This window comes from Nothobranchius furzeri, chromosome 3, assembly GCF_043380555.1.
Source record: "Nothobranchius furzeri strain GRZ-AD chromosome 3, NfurGRZ-RIMD1, whole genome shotgun sequence".
In the NCBI taxonomy this organism is placed as follows: Eukaryota; Metazoa; Chordata; class Actinopteri; order Cyprinodontiformes; family Nothobranchiidae; genus Nothobranchius; species Nothobranchius furzeri.
The window spans coordinates 85042944-85057476 of NC_091743.1; the positions used below are offsets into that span (position 1 = coordinate 85042944).

The 14533-nt window shown below is 41.6% G+C and overlaps 1 long non-coding RNA gene across 1 annotated transcript in view; it reads right to left on the bottom strand.

Annotated features, from left to right (window-relative positions):
• The window catches only part of LOC139068914 (uncharacterized), a 58553-nt gene extending 45088 nt beyond the window's left edge, over positions 1-13465 (bottom strand). Inside the window, exon 1 of the long non-coding RNA XR_011520164.1 lies at positions 13132-13465. This is a non-coding gene — a long non-coding RNA (uncharacterized lncRNA). The remainder of the gene's footprint in view (positions 1-13131) is intronic.
• Positions 13466-14533: the final 1068 nt, after the last annotated feature.

The window sequence follows — 14533 nt, forward strand, 5'->3', positions numbered from 1 at the left end:
ACACACAGACCAATACCTATTATGGACATCAGAACACCCCACCATACACAACATGTCAGTAATCAGAACATTATATCACCGAGCAAACATGACAACAGAAGAAAGAGACCGTAAACAAGAGGACAAACACAAACAACATGCTTTAAAGACCTGCAGATACCCGACATGGGCAATAAACAAAGAAAAACAACAAACAACAACAAAAAGAAAAGAACAACTAAAGCAAAGAACCAGAAACCCAGAAAGACAAGAACCAAAACCAGTGATAACCCTACCATACATCAAAGGCATAACAGAAAAAATAAGAGCAACAATGAAAAAACACAACATAAACACACCAACAAAACCATACACAACAGTTAGAAACAGACTAGTGCACCCAAAAGACAAAATACCAGCTGGGCTTAAATGTGGAGTCATTTATGAAATCCCATGCAAACTCTGCAATAAAACATACGTAGGAGAAACCGGACGCCAACTCAACACACGAACAATAGAACACAGAAAGGAGTGTGAGAGAGAAACAAGTCAAGAACACACAAGAGCAGCAAAACAAGAAGCAGAAAGCACAGTAAAGAAGTCAGCCGTAACAGATCACTGCACAAGAGAAAACCATGTAATGGACTGGGACAACACAAAGATCATAAACACCGAACAACAGATATACAAAAGATGGATAAATGAAGTTATAGAGATAAAGAGACGTGGATGTGGGACCATGAACAGAGACGATGGAGTTTACTCATTGGATCGTGAATGGGACTGTGTCATCGGTGAAGAGAGAGCAGGCAGCAGAGGGCGACAACGTCCTCTGCTGCCCGCAGATAAACGGAGAAGGAAGTGACGCCACCATCAGCGTCAGCTCTGAGGATGTTGGCAGCCGCAAACGAAACGTCAGCAAAATAAAGAGAAACCTTTCTTGAGTTTTAAAAAAGAACCAAAAATGCAGTTAGAAACTAAACACAGCAAGAACATACCAAAGAAGATGAATGAGTAGTTTTCAAGTCTGGAGGGTTCACAGAGGCAGCACTGACCCACATGGTGGAATAAAAAGTGAGTTTTGCACAATATGTCTTCTTCAATGTACAAATGATGTACACCACAACATCCCACACCTTCACGATTGTAGCCTAAAACATTTATCGTGAGGATCAGAGACCATTAAAAAAGGATCAGGTAACTAGCTGGCATTCATGAATTCCTAATCACATTTCAAAAGCGTAGAACGTCATACATTTCTTCTTGAACATAGAAAGCTTATATGAAAAGTAGCTAAATGTCTTCAAAAACACGAAGCGGGTTACTTTTGGTCTCTTCTCCATCCCCCAGTTGACCCTACTAAGTCCTTGCCACCACCATGCTGGAGACCCTGTCCTGGCATGACTTCCTGAGACTACATCGACATGCAGCTACACTCATAGATCATTAACTCATTCACTGCCATTGATGACTAAAGTCGTCACTTAAAATCCAACCGTTCACCTTTTTTTTTTTTACTGTGTGGGTGTCGGAACGAGCCCCCGCACCGTGAGAACAAACATCTCAGCTCTAAAGCCGATCTTCATCCACATACGTCACATGATCAGGAAGCAGAAAACCCATGTGTTAGGAGATCGTTTTGGGCCGCTGCTGTAAAATAAGAGAGGCGTGAACCGGAAAAGCTTCTGCCGATTGCAATTCAACAACGGATTATGAAAGAAGGGATAAAGCTCGAAACGCGCAGATTCTTCCTGATGTAAGAGGTGACTCTCCACTTTGTTTTGGTTGTTCTGGCGTCGACATCATCCTAGCGCGCAACGTTCTGTGACTCTTAAACAGTAAAAATGGTGAGAAACGCTGGCAGCAAAGGGCTTTACTGATCAGGAAACGGCTGGCAGTGAATGAGTTAAGATGCTGATGCTGCGATGAGTCATGTTTTAAATTCTCAATGGCCAAGAAAGCATGTAACACCTGAAGATCTTGCCAAGGTCCTACAAAGGCCATACACGTTCATTGTTTTACACCATAACAAGGTCTTCATCCCTTGAGAAAAGACCCTGAGGATTCCTTAATGTATCCTAATTGGGTGGAGTAAATGGGTGATTTGTTAGATCTATTGTAAGAAACGGGATCTTTGAAGAACCTGACCTGCAAAATGACTCAATGACAAGCACAAACCAAGCAGATGTCCGTTGACTTTACCAGTATGTGATGGTAAGACACATATGTACACCAACAAAAATGACTTGATTCAAAAAGGACAGCATTAGGTGCCATTATTGATCATAAATCATAATCTTAACACACAAACAAATGGGTTTCTTTCTGGTAGCCTGCTATTAGGTTTAGAGGACATTTAAATGTAGTAAATAACCCAATAAAACCACTGCAGCCAGTAGAAATAAAACTAGACTCCGGGTGTAGATTTTCTGTCCACACTGCTGTGGTTTGCTCCCCGGTTCCCTGGAGACAATGTTCTTCTGAGATAGTTACACATTATGACCAATTTTCAGCCAAATTAATCAATTGAATAAAAAAAAATAATCGCCTGTAGTTTGCTGCGAGGCAGAGTGTCTGAGAGGGAAGAAAAGACGCTGCTTTGGATCCACAACAGAAGCAGTAAGTGTGTTTTTCATGCCTTCAGGAAATCTCTCCCAAGTCAAAGGAAGTCAACCCCCCCCCCCCCCCCCCCTTGCCTCCCACTCGCCCACCAACACATGTTGGCAGCGCAAATATGAACAGATTAGGAATTAATTTAGGTATCAAAGACTGCTTACCTTGATATTAAGGTGGGCTTTCCCCACTAAGCCACTGATAAATAAGGAATTTGCATTCTGTGTTTCATCCTGCCAATTACAAACCGACTGCCGCAATCCTCTGCAACACTTCAGGAAGGTAAATCATTCAGGTTCAAACAACTGATGCTCATTTCTGTCAGAAGTACACAGATGAATAAAGCCTGAATCATCAGATGAGTTTATGTTTATTCGACACACATTCTTGCCTCGCTACTCTGTCAGAGAGTAAAAAGAACTACACCAGATGAGCATTTCTTTTTAGCTTTCCAGCATCCGTGTTATGTTTTTCTTTTTTTCCCTCACAACTGACACACACTCTCGGCATACTCTGTGTGACTTCTCTCTGGATCAGAGTCTCAGTGAAGTGATCCTTCAGCTCGAGAACACTCACAGCCATCAGGCACATGACCTTCCAGCTACCAAGGGCTCTATAATCACTGGGCTTCTAGCTGAAAGCTTCCTGGACTTAGACAACGATACTAACATGGTGCAGTCATAGCCAAACGTTTCCAGACTGACGCAAACATTCATTTTGATACAGTTTTCAGTTTTTCTATCAGCTGTCTTTATGGTTATTGTTTTGGAAGTTTATCTTCATGCAAATAGACAATGGTTGCAGTATTGGCCTTCTTCTTCTACTAGAAGTACGCCCTGCTGAGTTGCTGTCAGTTACCTTCTGACCAAGATCTAGTTTGAAAGAGGTCAATCTTTCAGTTTGTTAGAATTTAAGAGTTTTTGAATGTCCATCTTCTTGTCATCAATGGGATAATAGGATCATATGTCTGTGATCAGCACTAAACGCAGGCAGCACATCGCTCCTGTATTGGCAACCCTGCATTGACTCCCAGTCATACAAGGCCAAATTTAAGGTGCTACCATGCATACATGGCCCTTCAAGGAGCGGCTCCACCACACCTTGCCAGCCACTTTCATAGGCATGCCACAGCTGACAGAGAACTGCTGGTGGTTCCTCATTTCAGGCCACAAAGGGATAGCTCCTAAAACGAGCTGCCTTTAGTACGTAGTACGTCAGTCATCTTCACTGACTGTTCTGATGTTTTGTTTAAAGACACACTTTTATATTAAGGCATTCCAATAACTTTTAGTCTCTTAGTTGCTCTACTTTGCTTAATTTTTTGATTGCAATCTTATATTTTATTGGTTGTATGATTTTTTTACGCATTTATTAATAGATTTTATGTTTATGATGTATTGTTGTGTTTACCAATTCGATAAGGTTGTGGAAAGGGCTTTATAAAATAAATAAAATAAAATAAAATAAATTAAATTAAATGGATAAGCAACTGCAAAGTTCCCTAGACCCAACTTGTTGATGAGCCACTTAGTTTGACCTGATGGCCTGGAGCTTTATCATTGTTCATCAACAAAATTTTGGATGGTTGGGAGGAGTTCCTCTGGGAGGATGTTTCGGCCCCTTTCTTTTTTTATGGTTGTTCTGAGTCCAAACTGTCAGTAGGTCCAATCCCTTGGCTAGAAAGCGATCGCACACATGAATTGTGCCAGGAATTTTTACTGTTTGCAGGACACAAGACTGATGAGAGAGCTCACCATTTTGGACCAGGTGTTACAAACAGAAAAAAAGACTTTCCTCCAGTTCTCAGCAGTCCAATCCCTAGACATCTAGCTGAAAATCTGTATGTCCATGAAGGTTTTTGGATGAGAAGAGGCTTCTTTACTGCCCTTCTTGACATCAAGCCAGTCTCCAGGGTGTTTTTCTTACAGTGCTGTAGATAAACTAACACCTTGCTGACATGGCATGGAAGGTTCAACTCCGGTGGAGCCCAGATCCCGCAGATGGATCAGCAACAGAAGAAGGCATTGGTGCTGCAGGACAACCGTAAGCCTTCTTCACAGATGAAGTGGAAATTGGTATTTTGTAAATAAAACAAAAGTTAAGGCAAATTCAAAGATACTTTTTTAATCCCAGAGGGAAATTAGACAAACAAACCTATTCTGTAAACATCTGGCCACGGCTGTAGAACGCGTTGTAGAACGTAACTGGTTGGTTAAAAGGAATGCATCTGATTGGATATCTTGACAAAGAATTTTGTAAAAGTTAAGCATCCTTCTTGATAAAATGGAGGTGGATAAACAATGATATTGTGAGCAAGCAGCTGTCTAAATTGCAACTTGCTCTCTAATCCAGAGAGAATTAGGGTCCTTCCTGTGTACAAGGCCCTCTCCCGGTCAGGGCCCCGTCCTGTTTAGATTTGTGAGCTTGATAAACCTCAATGGCCAACAGGTCTGTTATGAGTGGGAAAAAGCAAAGCAAAGGAGGAGAAGAGGGGGATGGGGGGGGGGAGGGGGGGGGGGCGCTACATTTTCTCATAGCCAAAGTCAACCGGGGATAATACCTCAATCCTAATGGGGCTCAGCGCGGGCATTATCTGGCCTCAAATGCCCCTCCCGCCCCAACTTCCTCTTTGTTCATGTGGAAGTGGAGTTGATCCAGACTCCCACCGTCGCTCTTCGTCACTGAACCCAAACTTTTTCAGGTAGACATCCTCCCCCCAGTGACTGAGGGAGCATGAACTCCATCAGGATTTACAAAACCCTTGTTGTCACCCCTCTTTCCCCTCTTCCTCTCGGATCATATCCAAACGTTGTGAGATAAGCCCTGGTTGTTCCCATGAGGGCGCCGCAAACACAAGGTAGCAGCGACAACAGTGGCCTCGGCCTCCCGATTACAGCCTCAATACGAGCTGACGCTGTCAGCAGAGGGCCGCTGGGCGGCTGAGATTAAGTAATGATTCTTGTTGAGAAGAATTAAGGCAGAGGAGCTCTGTGAACTTTGGCACACACCTAAAGAGCAGCCGTGCCTTTTGAAGTGATTACAAGGTCGTCGTTGAAAGGAGAAGCTAATAATGCACAATTTAAGTTGTCCATCAGGAACATTTCTCTGAGCAAAGAGTTCATCGTTTATCACAAAGAAGCAAAATGTCAAATTGATGCAATAATTTGCTCCTGAAGAAAATGAGATTTCCTGTGGAATCCAGTAATATTTGTCAAAATATGCACGTTCTAAAAAGGCTCGTTTTCTGTTTAATTCTTACAGGTAATGAAGATTAAATCGTTTATTTTTTGTATTAAAAAGACTCAAAATAAGCATCAAGGTGGCTCTGGCGTGAGGGGAGGTATGAAAAACCCCAGATTTGCTTTGGCTCTTTATACTTGCTAAACTATTTTGGGTTTACAGTTGTGCAGCTGTAGCCTCTTAGTTCAACTAACATAGAGCATCACTGAAGACCAGTGAATGACATCACTGCCGTGAAGGGCCTGAGCAGGTCAGTTGTTTCGAGTTCGGCTGTTTAAAGTTGGACAACCAAAAAGTGTATCTAGCACAAGTTCTGCCAAAGTCAGGGAATGGCACAAATCTGTTTTAGTTTCTGAACTAGAACCACCTACTGGAGCAGAATGTAATGGGCCATTCCCATCTGTACCGGGTCGGCCCGGGCCGGATAGCCCCAGTCGGCCCCAGCCTGGCCCGGTTGATTCCACACATCCTTGTCTTAAGCCCATGTGGGCTAATTCTACCCACCAATCAGAGGCTTGCTCTAATGGAAGGTGTGAATTTGCTGTCAGCAGTGGGTGTGTTGGCCCTTGTCGGCCTGAAGCAGACCCCCTCGAGAAGAGGGCTGAGAATGAGCCTTGGTTGGCCCGGAAAAATACCAGGCCACCCAGATATGTAAACAACCTACACTACCCGGCCCGGGCCGACCCGGTACAGATGGGAATGGCCCATTGATCTTTACAATCCAAGACAAGAGCAAGTGAGCACCCTCCCACTCCAAAAACCACACCTGTACATAGACTCAGCTTTCTCTTATGACATATTCAATTCAGTTCACACAGTAAATATTCCAATACAGTTCAGTTCATTAAGCCAATCAGTAAAAGGTTTCCTGTATAAGGAACCCAGCAGAATGCATCGAGTCATTGACTTGCGTCCGTGTCGTTACAGCAATCATCTTACTAAGCAAGCATTTGGCGACAGTGGAAAGGAAAATTCCCTTTTAACAGGAAGAAACTTCCAGAGGATCCTGGCTCAGTATAAGCAGCCATCCGCCACGACTCACTGGGGATCAAGAAGACAGTATTTTCAGGAAAGAGAGAATGTTAAGTGGTTGGCAGCAGTGAGCCAGCCGATGGCCCCCTCCATGGGACTACCACAGCTCAGCAGAAAACTAATACAGCTTCTTCTGAAGAGAAAAACACTTTGAGTGAAAATAATGTTATCATCTGAATTAGCAGAAAATAATGCAGTTAAGAGAGAAATTGTAGAAGAAAGTAGTAGAGTGCGGAAAGTGGTCAGTATGTAGTCCAGCAGTCTAAGCTTATAGCAGCATAACTACAAAGATAACCTAGCTTTTTAGATGGAGGCATGATGGAGGCAGTGCAAGGGAGAGCCATCTTTACCGACTGTATTCTCCACTGTACACTCCACCTGCCTCTACTCCCCCACTCATCCAGTTCTGGGCTAACATCAGATTTTAGCCATAGGCACTATCAAAACAAAAGTTTTAAGCCTATTCTTACATGTAGCAAGGTGTCTGCCTCACGGACTAAAACTGGGAGCTGGTTCAACAAGAGAGGAGCCTGATAGCTAAAAGATCTGCCTTCCATCCTATTTTACATATTGTATAGGAACCACCAGTAAACCTGCAGTCTGAGAGTGAAGTGCTCTGTTGAGAACATGTGGAACTATCCGCTTACAGATGTATGATGGAGTTTGATTATTAAGAGCTTTATTTGTAAGGAGACGGATCTTGAAATCTATTCTGAGTTTAATAGGCAGCCATTGTAGGGAATCTAAGACAGGAGAGATCTCATCAAAACTCTAGCTGCAGCATTTTGGACCAAATGAAGACTTTTAACTACATTCTGTGGACTTTCTGGTAGTAATGGATTACAGTAATCCACTCTCGATGTAATAAATGCATGAACTCGTTTTTTCAGCATCACTCCTGAAAGAGATGCTTCTAATCTTAGCAACATTCCGAAGGTGGAAGAAGGAAATCTTACAAACCATAAAGAGCAGCGATTCTAAAGATGGGGTTATGGCCCCACGGTGAGTCGCCAGCATCCACATTGGGGATCATGAGATGATTACCAGATATCAAAATGAAATTTCCAGCATAATTATTACAAAATCTCAACCAAATTGTCATGACTAGATAAGTTAATATGAGCTGAAGTTGTTTTCTTGAAGCCCTGGATTATTTAGCTTTGTAATCATGCTTGTTTGGTCAAAATAGAGAAATCTGGAGTTGCATGTCTTGGTCTAAAAAATGTAAACTTCTTTTCTTTTTGAGCATAGATAATGTCCATTTTATTGTTTTTAAACACATAGACAGATCAGGATCATTTAGATAGTTTTCAATGTCTGTTTCTTTAGTTTAACATCAACAGGAGAATAATTCCATTTTTGCTATGTTCTTCTCTAATGCTTGAAGGTTTTAGTTGAAAAACATAACCGTTATATTATGTTTGATGACACGTTCCTCTTTCAGAATAAGTCTTTAAAACAAAAATGAACCTTCTGTAATCATCAAATCTCACATTAAGTACCACAGAACATTAAAGTTTGGTAAAAAAAATCATGATTAATTTTATATCGTGATATATATCAATATCGACTGATATGAAAATGAATATTGTGATAGGATTTTTTTTTCATATCATCCAGCCTTAATTGTCTCAGCTCAGATTAGGATTAAGTGATGATGATGATGTTAGGAAAATGCAGAGGTGTGGACTCGAGTCACATGACTTGGACTTGAGTCAGACTCGAGTCATTATTTTAATGACTTCTGACTTGACTTGATAAAATCTATAAAGACTTATGACTTGACTCAGACTTGAACGCCAATGACTTGCGACTTGAATCAACTTGTTGACTTGATGATGACTTGAACATATTTGATATTTTAGCACAAAAGTGGCACGGCATGAACAAAAATCCTAAATCGTTCTTCGTTCTGGGTTTGATTTACTGCTAAATGCAGCAGCTCGTTGTTTATAAGCAGTTTCACTTTCTGCTGTTTGAGCAAATAAATGAAGCTTTAAGAAGCTTTAATTCTGGAATTTATTTATCATCATCATCATCATCATTAAATTGAAGTTGGACAGATGACTTGATTATGACTTGAAAATTCAAAGTTAAGGACTTGGACTTGACTTGGTTGTCATTGACTTAGACTTAACTTGTGACTTACATGTGACTTGCAAAGCAGTGACTTGGTCACACCTCTGGGAATATGTAATTGCACCCTCCAGAATTTCGTGTTTTCTATCCCGAGCCCCTTCACACACTAATCTCTCAACATTTCTTCACGCTAAAGTGTTAACACACAATTCCTGTTGTCTTTTCTCAGGATGAAGGAGCTGCGGTTGAACTTCAACAGCCCACCGAACAGCCTCCCGCAGCATAAACTCTAAAGTCAGACGCAAGGGCAGCCTCACTCATTGCAGCAAAGCATTTTGCTCGCTCTTATCGTACAACGCGGCATTTTCTCCAAAGCAGGCCACTTCAGAGGATGTTGGACAAGCTTCTCCCTGCTAGGTAAACAATCAGCCCTGAGAACAGACCATTTCTCTGCTCCGTCTCCAACAATCACACCAGCTCCGACCACAGAGGACTTATCCCCCCGTTCGCCTCTTCTCCCACTTCTCTCTGCATCACAAACCCAACGAAAAACGGAAAAACTGCCAGCTTTCAGCACGCACTACCACCCTATCTCTCTGTATACAGGACCCTGTCGGCCCGTTTCCTCTGTCAAACACCCCCGTCCTCCCCTCCTCTTTTCCCTTTTTGTTTGCTTTACTGTAATCATTTTGCTGGCCCAGAAACGTGTGGGTGTGCTGGCAGCGGTACAAAAACGAGAGGCAGAGAGAAAGAAAAGTTACATGGGAACTGAGTTAAGGTTGAATATTTATTAGAAGAAGCCATCTGGCGTCGCAATGTCTGTACAAAGAGGGCTCGCTCTCTTCTTGTAATAGTCCTCCTCCTTCTCCTTCCCTGACTTTATCTCTGGTTCTCTCTCCCGTTCTCTTCATTTCCCCCAGTGTCTCAGAGCAAATATTCAGCTCCAACCACATGCACGCTGAGCCCTTCACATAATCACAGCATTATAGTATTTCAAAGAGTCGCTAATCAAAGGAAAGAGCACGCAGATATTCTCTCCTAAATGGTTTACTGTGCTGCTTAGAGGAGCTTTCAACCGTCGTTCCACGGAGTCGTCACACACCTCGTGTTTGTTGAAGCCACTTCACAGAACAAACTGCAGGTTTTATGTTTTCTCTGCATCAAGCCAACAACATGCACAGAAACTCCAACCCCGAACTGAGGCTTCACCTGACACACGTGTCTGGGAAAACTGGCAAAAAAAAACATTTAAAGCGAGCAGTTTTCATCAGACGAGAGGACGAAGTCGACTTGTTTCAAGCCTTTGAAGGGTAAACCGACAGACCTGGCTAATGTTGAGGCAGCAGTGGGAAACAACCAGGTATTTAATCCGAGTTTCACCAGAATCCGTTTGTCCGTCATCATCTAGAACTCCTAGATGAGTGCAGATGAAGTTAGATTAAAATTTAAATGCAAACTTGTAGTGAGAACAGATGATTTTTAATTAAGTTTGAAATGAATAACAAAAAAAACGTTTTTAAAACATTTAAATCAAATCAAATAAATGCCTTGTGAGACAAACCCAGGGGAAAAAAAGCTCTGGCGCTCCTTTTTCAGGGACTACAAGTGAGCCAGAGGAAAGCGGAGCAGAACACCACAGGATTTGGAGTCTTGTTTCCTGAAATTTGAGCATCTCACCTCTGATTGGCTAACAGCAGCATAGCTCTCCCACTGACTGTTTGCTCTGCAGCATCGATGTTTTATATCCACAAATAACACAAGCCTGGAGGAGTTTTGCTGTGTGGTGAAGCTGCTTATACTAACAGTTAGGTTCTAATAGCTGAGACATTCTCTGCTGTTTCCTGGACGCTAAAGCAACATCAGCCTCCCCTCTCGTGAGTCAAGATGGATGAGTCCATAAATGTAAATTTTCAGTGTGATTTACATTTGTCAGGCTTTTCTAATCTGAGAGTTTCCCCATCTATTTTCTGTCGGCGGCTAATCAGTGCTTAATTTGAGCCGGATCATGCCGGAACAAGATCCGGGAACTATTTTATTTTGAAAGGACCGTTCCGGCAACTCATGCGACAAACTTGTGCTGTACGCAGGATTCGAATTACAGGTGAACTAAAGGGGGCTCCTGGAAGCCCTCAGTTTACACACCTAGGGGGCGCCAGAAAACAATCCTGGTTCTACTTATATTACATTATCTATGGACTCTCCGAGATTATTTAGAGCAGAGAGGTGCAGAGCTCTGATCGTTGATGCGCTCCAGACAGATGTGTCCTGAGCACGGCCACAGTAACATTATCAAAGTGTCACCACCTTTAAAACAATCTTAACACACGATCGTTTATGTCGGCTCATTTCCTTTTATGCTTTCTGTCTTTTATTTGTGTCTGATGCGTTTTGCTGCTGCGGAGCGGAGCGCATCACCTGTTTCGTCCTCCGGTGGCTTCACCGCACCGGTGCGGCCGGCGCGCATTCCGCTATTTTTGCGGTCGGTAGATCTTTTAGAACTGCAGTTCAAAGGTAACTCGTAAGGTGAATATATATGAAGCCAGGTAGCAATTTTTCTTTAGGATTGAGAGGAGATGCAGGAAGATAATAAACAGGCAGGACAGAAAAATAGTCAAATAAAAACAAGTTAGTTTTTGTACCTGGTGGTTGCGACAAACACACACTATTGAAGGTGTGTGTGAGGAACAGAAAATGAAATGATTCTTTCAATGTTTAGATCAGCAAGAACTCTGACCCCGATTTCACACGGCAAGCATCAGCGGAACGGAACAGCAGCGGAGCGGCTCACTCGCGAACTTCAAAACGGCCCATTCCACACCGGGAGAGTCTTGGCCGCGGCACGGCTTCCTCGCTGTGCTCGCGAGATTCTAAAATCCCTCGAGACTTCCAACACCTTCCTTGCGAGACAACCTCGTCATCCATGCTGAGAATCACACCGTTGCACTTCTCGACAAAAACTGGTGGTAAACAAAGCCGTTCGGTCACATGTGCTGATGTAAATTACATATAAGATCGCAACGTTGCATTTTATTTTGAAAATAACCGAGGATTTTACACTGAGACCGTGTGTGATTTCCTGTCTCGCACTATGTGAATTGTGGAAATTGATGTGTCCCAGAAGTGGCTCACGGAAAAAATAGAACTCGATCCTATCTTTAGCGGCGCGGCGCGGCATGACGTTTCTGGGAAGCGCCTGAAAATTGCTGCATAGGCTTAAGCAGGGGAACAGTAAAGATGGAAAAACGACCGTTGTTAAAAGATATGTGTGTTAACTTTGAAAATGTGGGCACAACTCTAATTACTTGTCCGTCCCCTCCGCCCAGTTTGCAATAGTGTCACTGGATTATGAACATGCGCAAACCTTTGCAAGATAAGCACTGTTTCTGTGCCATCATCTCATTTTACTTTGGTCAGAAAGGGGGAAGCAACTTTGAGAAGATCAAGAGACCAAACTGTGAATAAAACGAGCTTCAGCTGTGAACGAAAGTTTCAGCAAGAAGATGTTCTTGCTGCTCTGCAAGCTTCTGATTCAAGTGTGGAGAATTAATACATTTATTTAGTGACAAGGACATGTATTTTTCTCAGAATGAGAAATAAAAGAAAACATTTTCAAAATAAAAAGTCTTCAAAACATAATGAACACATGAACATGAATTACTGTCAACTAGTTTCACATTTAAAATCACGTTTAACCATCAAAATACCTTCTTAAGCCTTTGGACTGACAGAACTATTGATGGCTGTTATCAAAAAAAAACTTTCTCATTATATTTGTATTTTCTTTCTCTAATGTTGAACTTTTTACTCCAAATTTGAACTTTTTTCTATTTTTACATTTCTGTACTTTTGACAGTATTTTTTAAAGAACATTCCAGTTTAGGCTGCAACACCTGACCCGCCAATTGGTCTCTATTAATTATGTAACAAAAAATCTGCAGCAGTTTTGTTCTTTTTTGTTCAATCCCTGATCGATGGAGTGCCTTCTTACCCAGATTATTTGTACATGCTTGTTTTTTAGAGTCTGTACACAATAGGCTGTGTGTGTGTGTGTGTGTGTGTGTGTGTGTGTGTGTGTGTGTGTGTGTGTGGCTGTGCGCTTAAACACATTCAAACAAACAGCATCTCTGTGTAGAAACAGACCTTCTAGTTTGCAGGAATCAAGCGGGAGCATCGGGACAGATCACTCACCTCCCACCCAACAAATCCCAGAAGAACTCAGAGGTCCTACGGGAATAAAAATATCCTCCCTGGAGATCCTTGTTGGAAAAAAAAACACATCAGCAATACTCGTTTGTCTAAAGGGGGATCTGCGGTCACGATCTCACTCTGTTCAAGAACAAACTAATATAAACTACAGGACACTTTAACGTTTAACTAGAATAAAAAAGATTGAGACTACCGAGTCACGGGATTTTTCAGTCAGCTGCTTCATGCATGTGGAATTTTACTTATTTATCACATTTATTTTTTCCGAAGCTTTAAAACCATTTAAATAAACTTTTATCAAGACTCTTCATGACTAGCTAGAAAATCTTTAGGAATGACTTCAAACAGCAAATACAGCGGATTGTGCTTTTTTTGGCTGCTGATTTGTCAAGAAGATGAGAAGTTGCAGCATTTATTTCAGGTTTCTGCATTCTAATCTAAAAAAAAGAAATATCTGAACATCCTCTTGGAGAGATGAACCATAATTCAAAATGTGCAGTTGTAGTTGATCCATAACAACCAAGAACCTTTTGAAATTAATTTAAAAAGAAGACTAAAGGAGAATAAATTATCTGAAATAAAGAGCAAAAAAAGAAACTGCAGTGGGAAAGAGTCTCCCTTACCAAACTCCAAGTATCCTGTTTTGTTTGGGGTCAGACCTATGACCTTTATTTTAGATGATCTCATGTAAAATGTTAAACTTCAGATGTTGATTAATGATATAACCAAAGTCATTTTAGTTTATTCTTAATAAAAATTAATTATAAAATAAAAAATATGAATTGAGAATTAAAAATTAAATCTAGAGTGTCAATATCATCAATGTTCTGGTTGGTCTATTTAGATAAATGAGTGTGCTTGTCGGAGCTTTGGCAAACTGAAACTGGGATTATCAATCCTTGACTCACTTGTTGAATTATGGATTATGACAACTCCAAAGAACTATACACTACAGTCATAATGTATGTAAAATTCAGTTCAGTTTTTCATTTATTAAAATAGCGCCAAAATACGACAAGAGTCGTCTCGAGGCACTTCACAAAGTAAACATTCCAACGCAATTCAGTTCATTCAGCCAATCGGGAAAAAGTTTCCTTTAGGGAGCCTAAGTCACGCCCACCTACTTCCGCACCACGGGTCCCGGAAGAACAAAAACAGGAATGCAAGTCAGTGGGGCTAAAACTGCTATTTTCAAACTCTGCTTGTTTTGTGCCATGGTTTTCACATATGATGTCCGTGAATTTTAAACAAGCTTTTTGATACAAAGAACGCACTTATTTTCGAACGGGGGGAAACGATATTTTAGGTTTTGTGTGAAAATAAGTCCAGGACTACAAATGCGCTTGACGAAAGTGACGTCATCGAACCAGACACGGAGAAAACT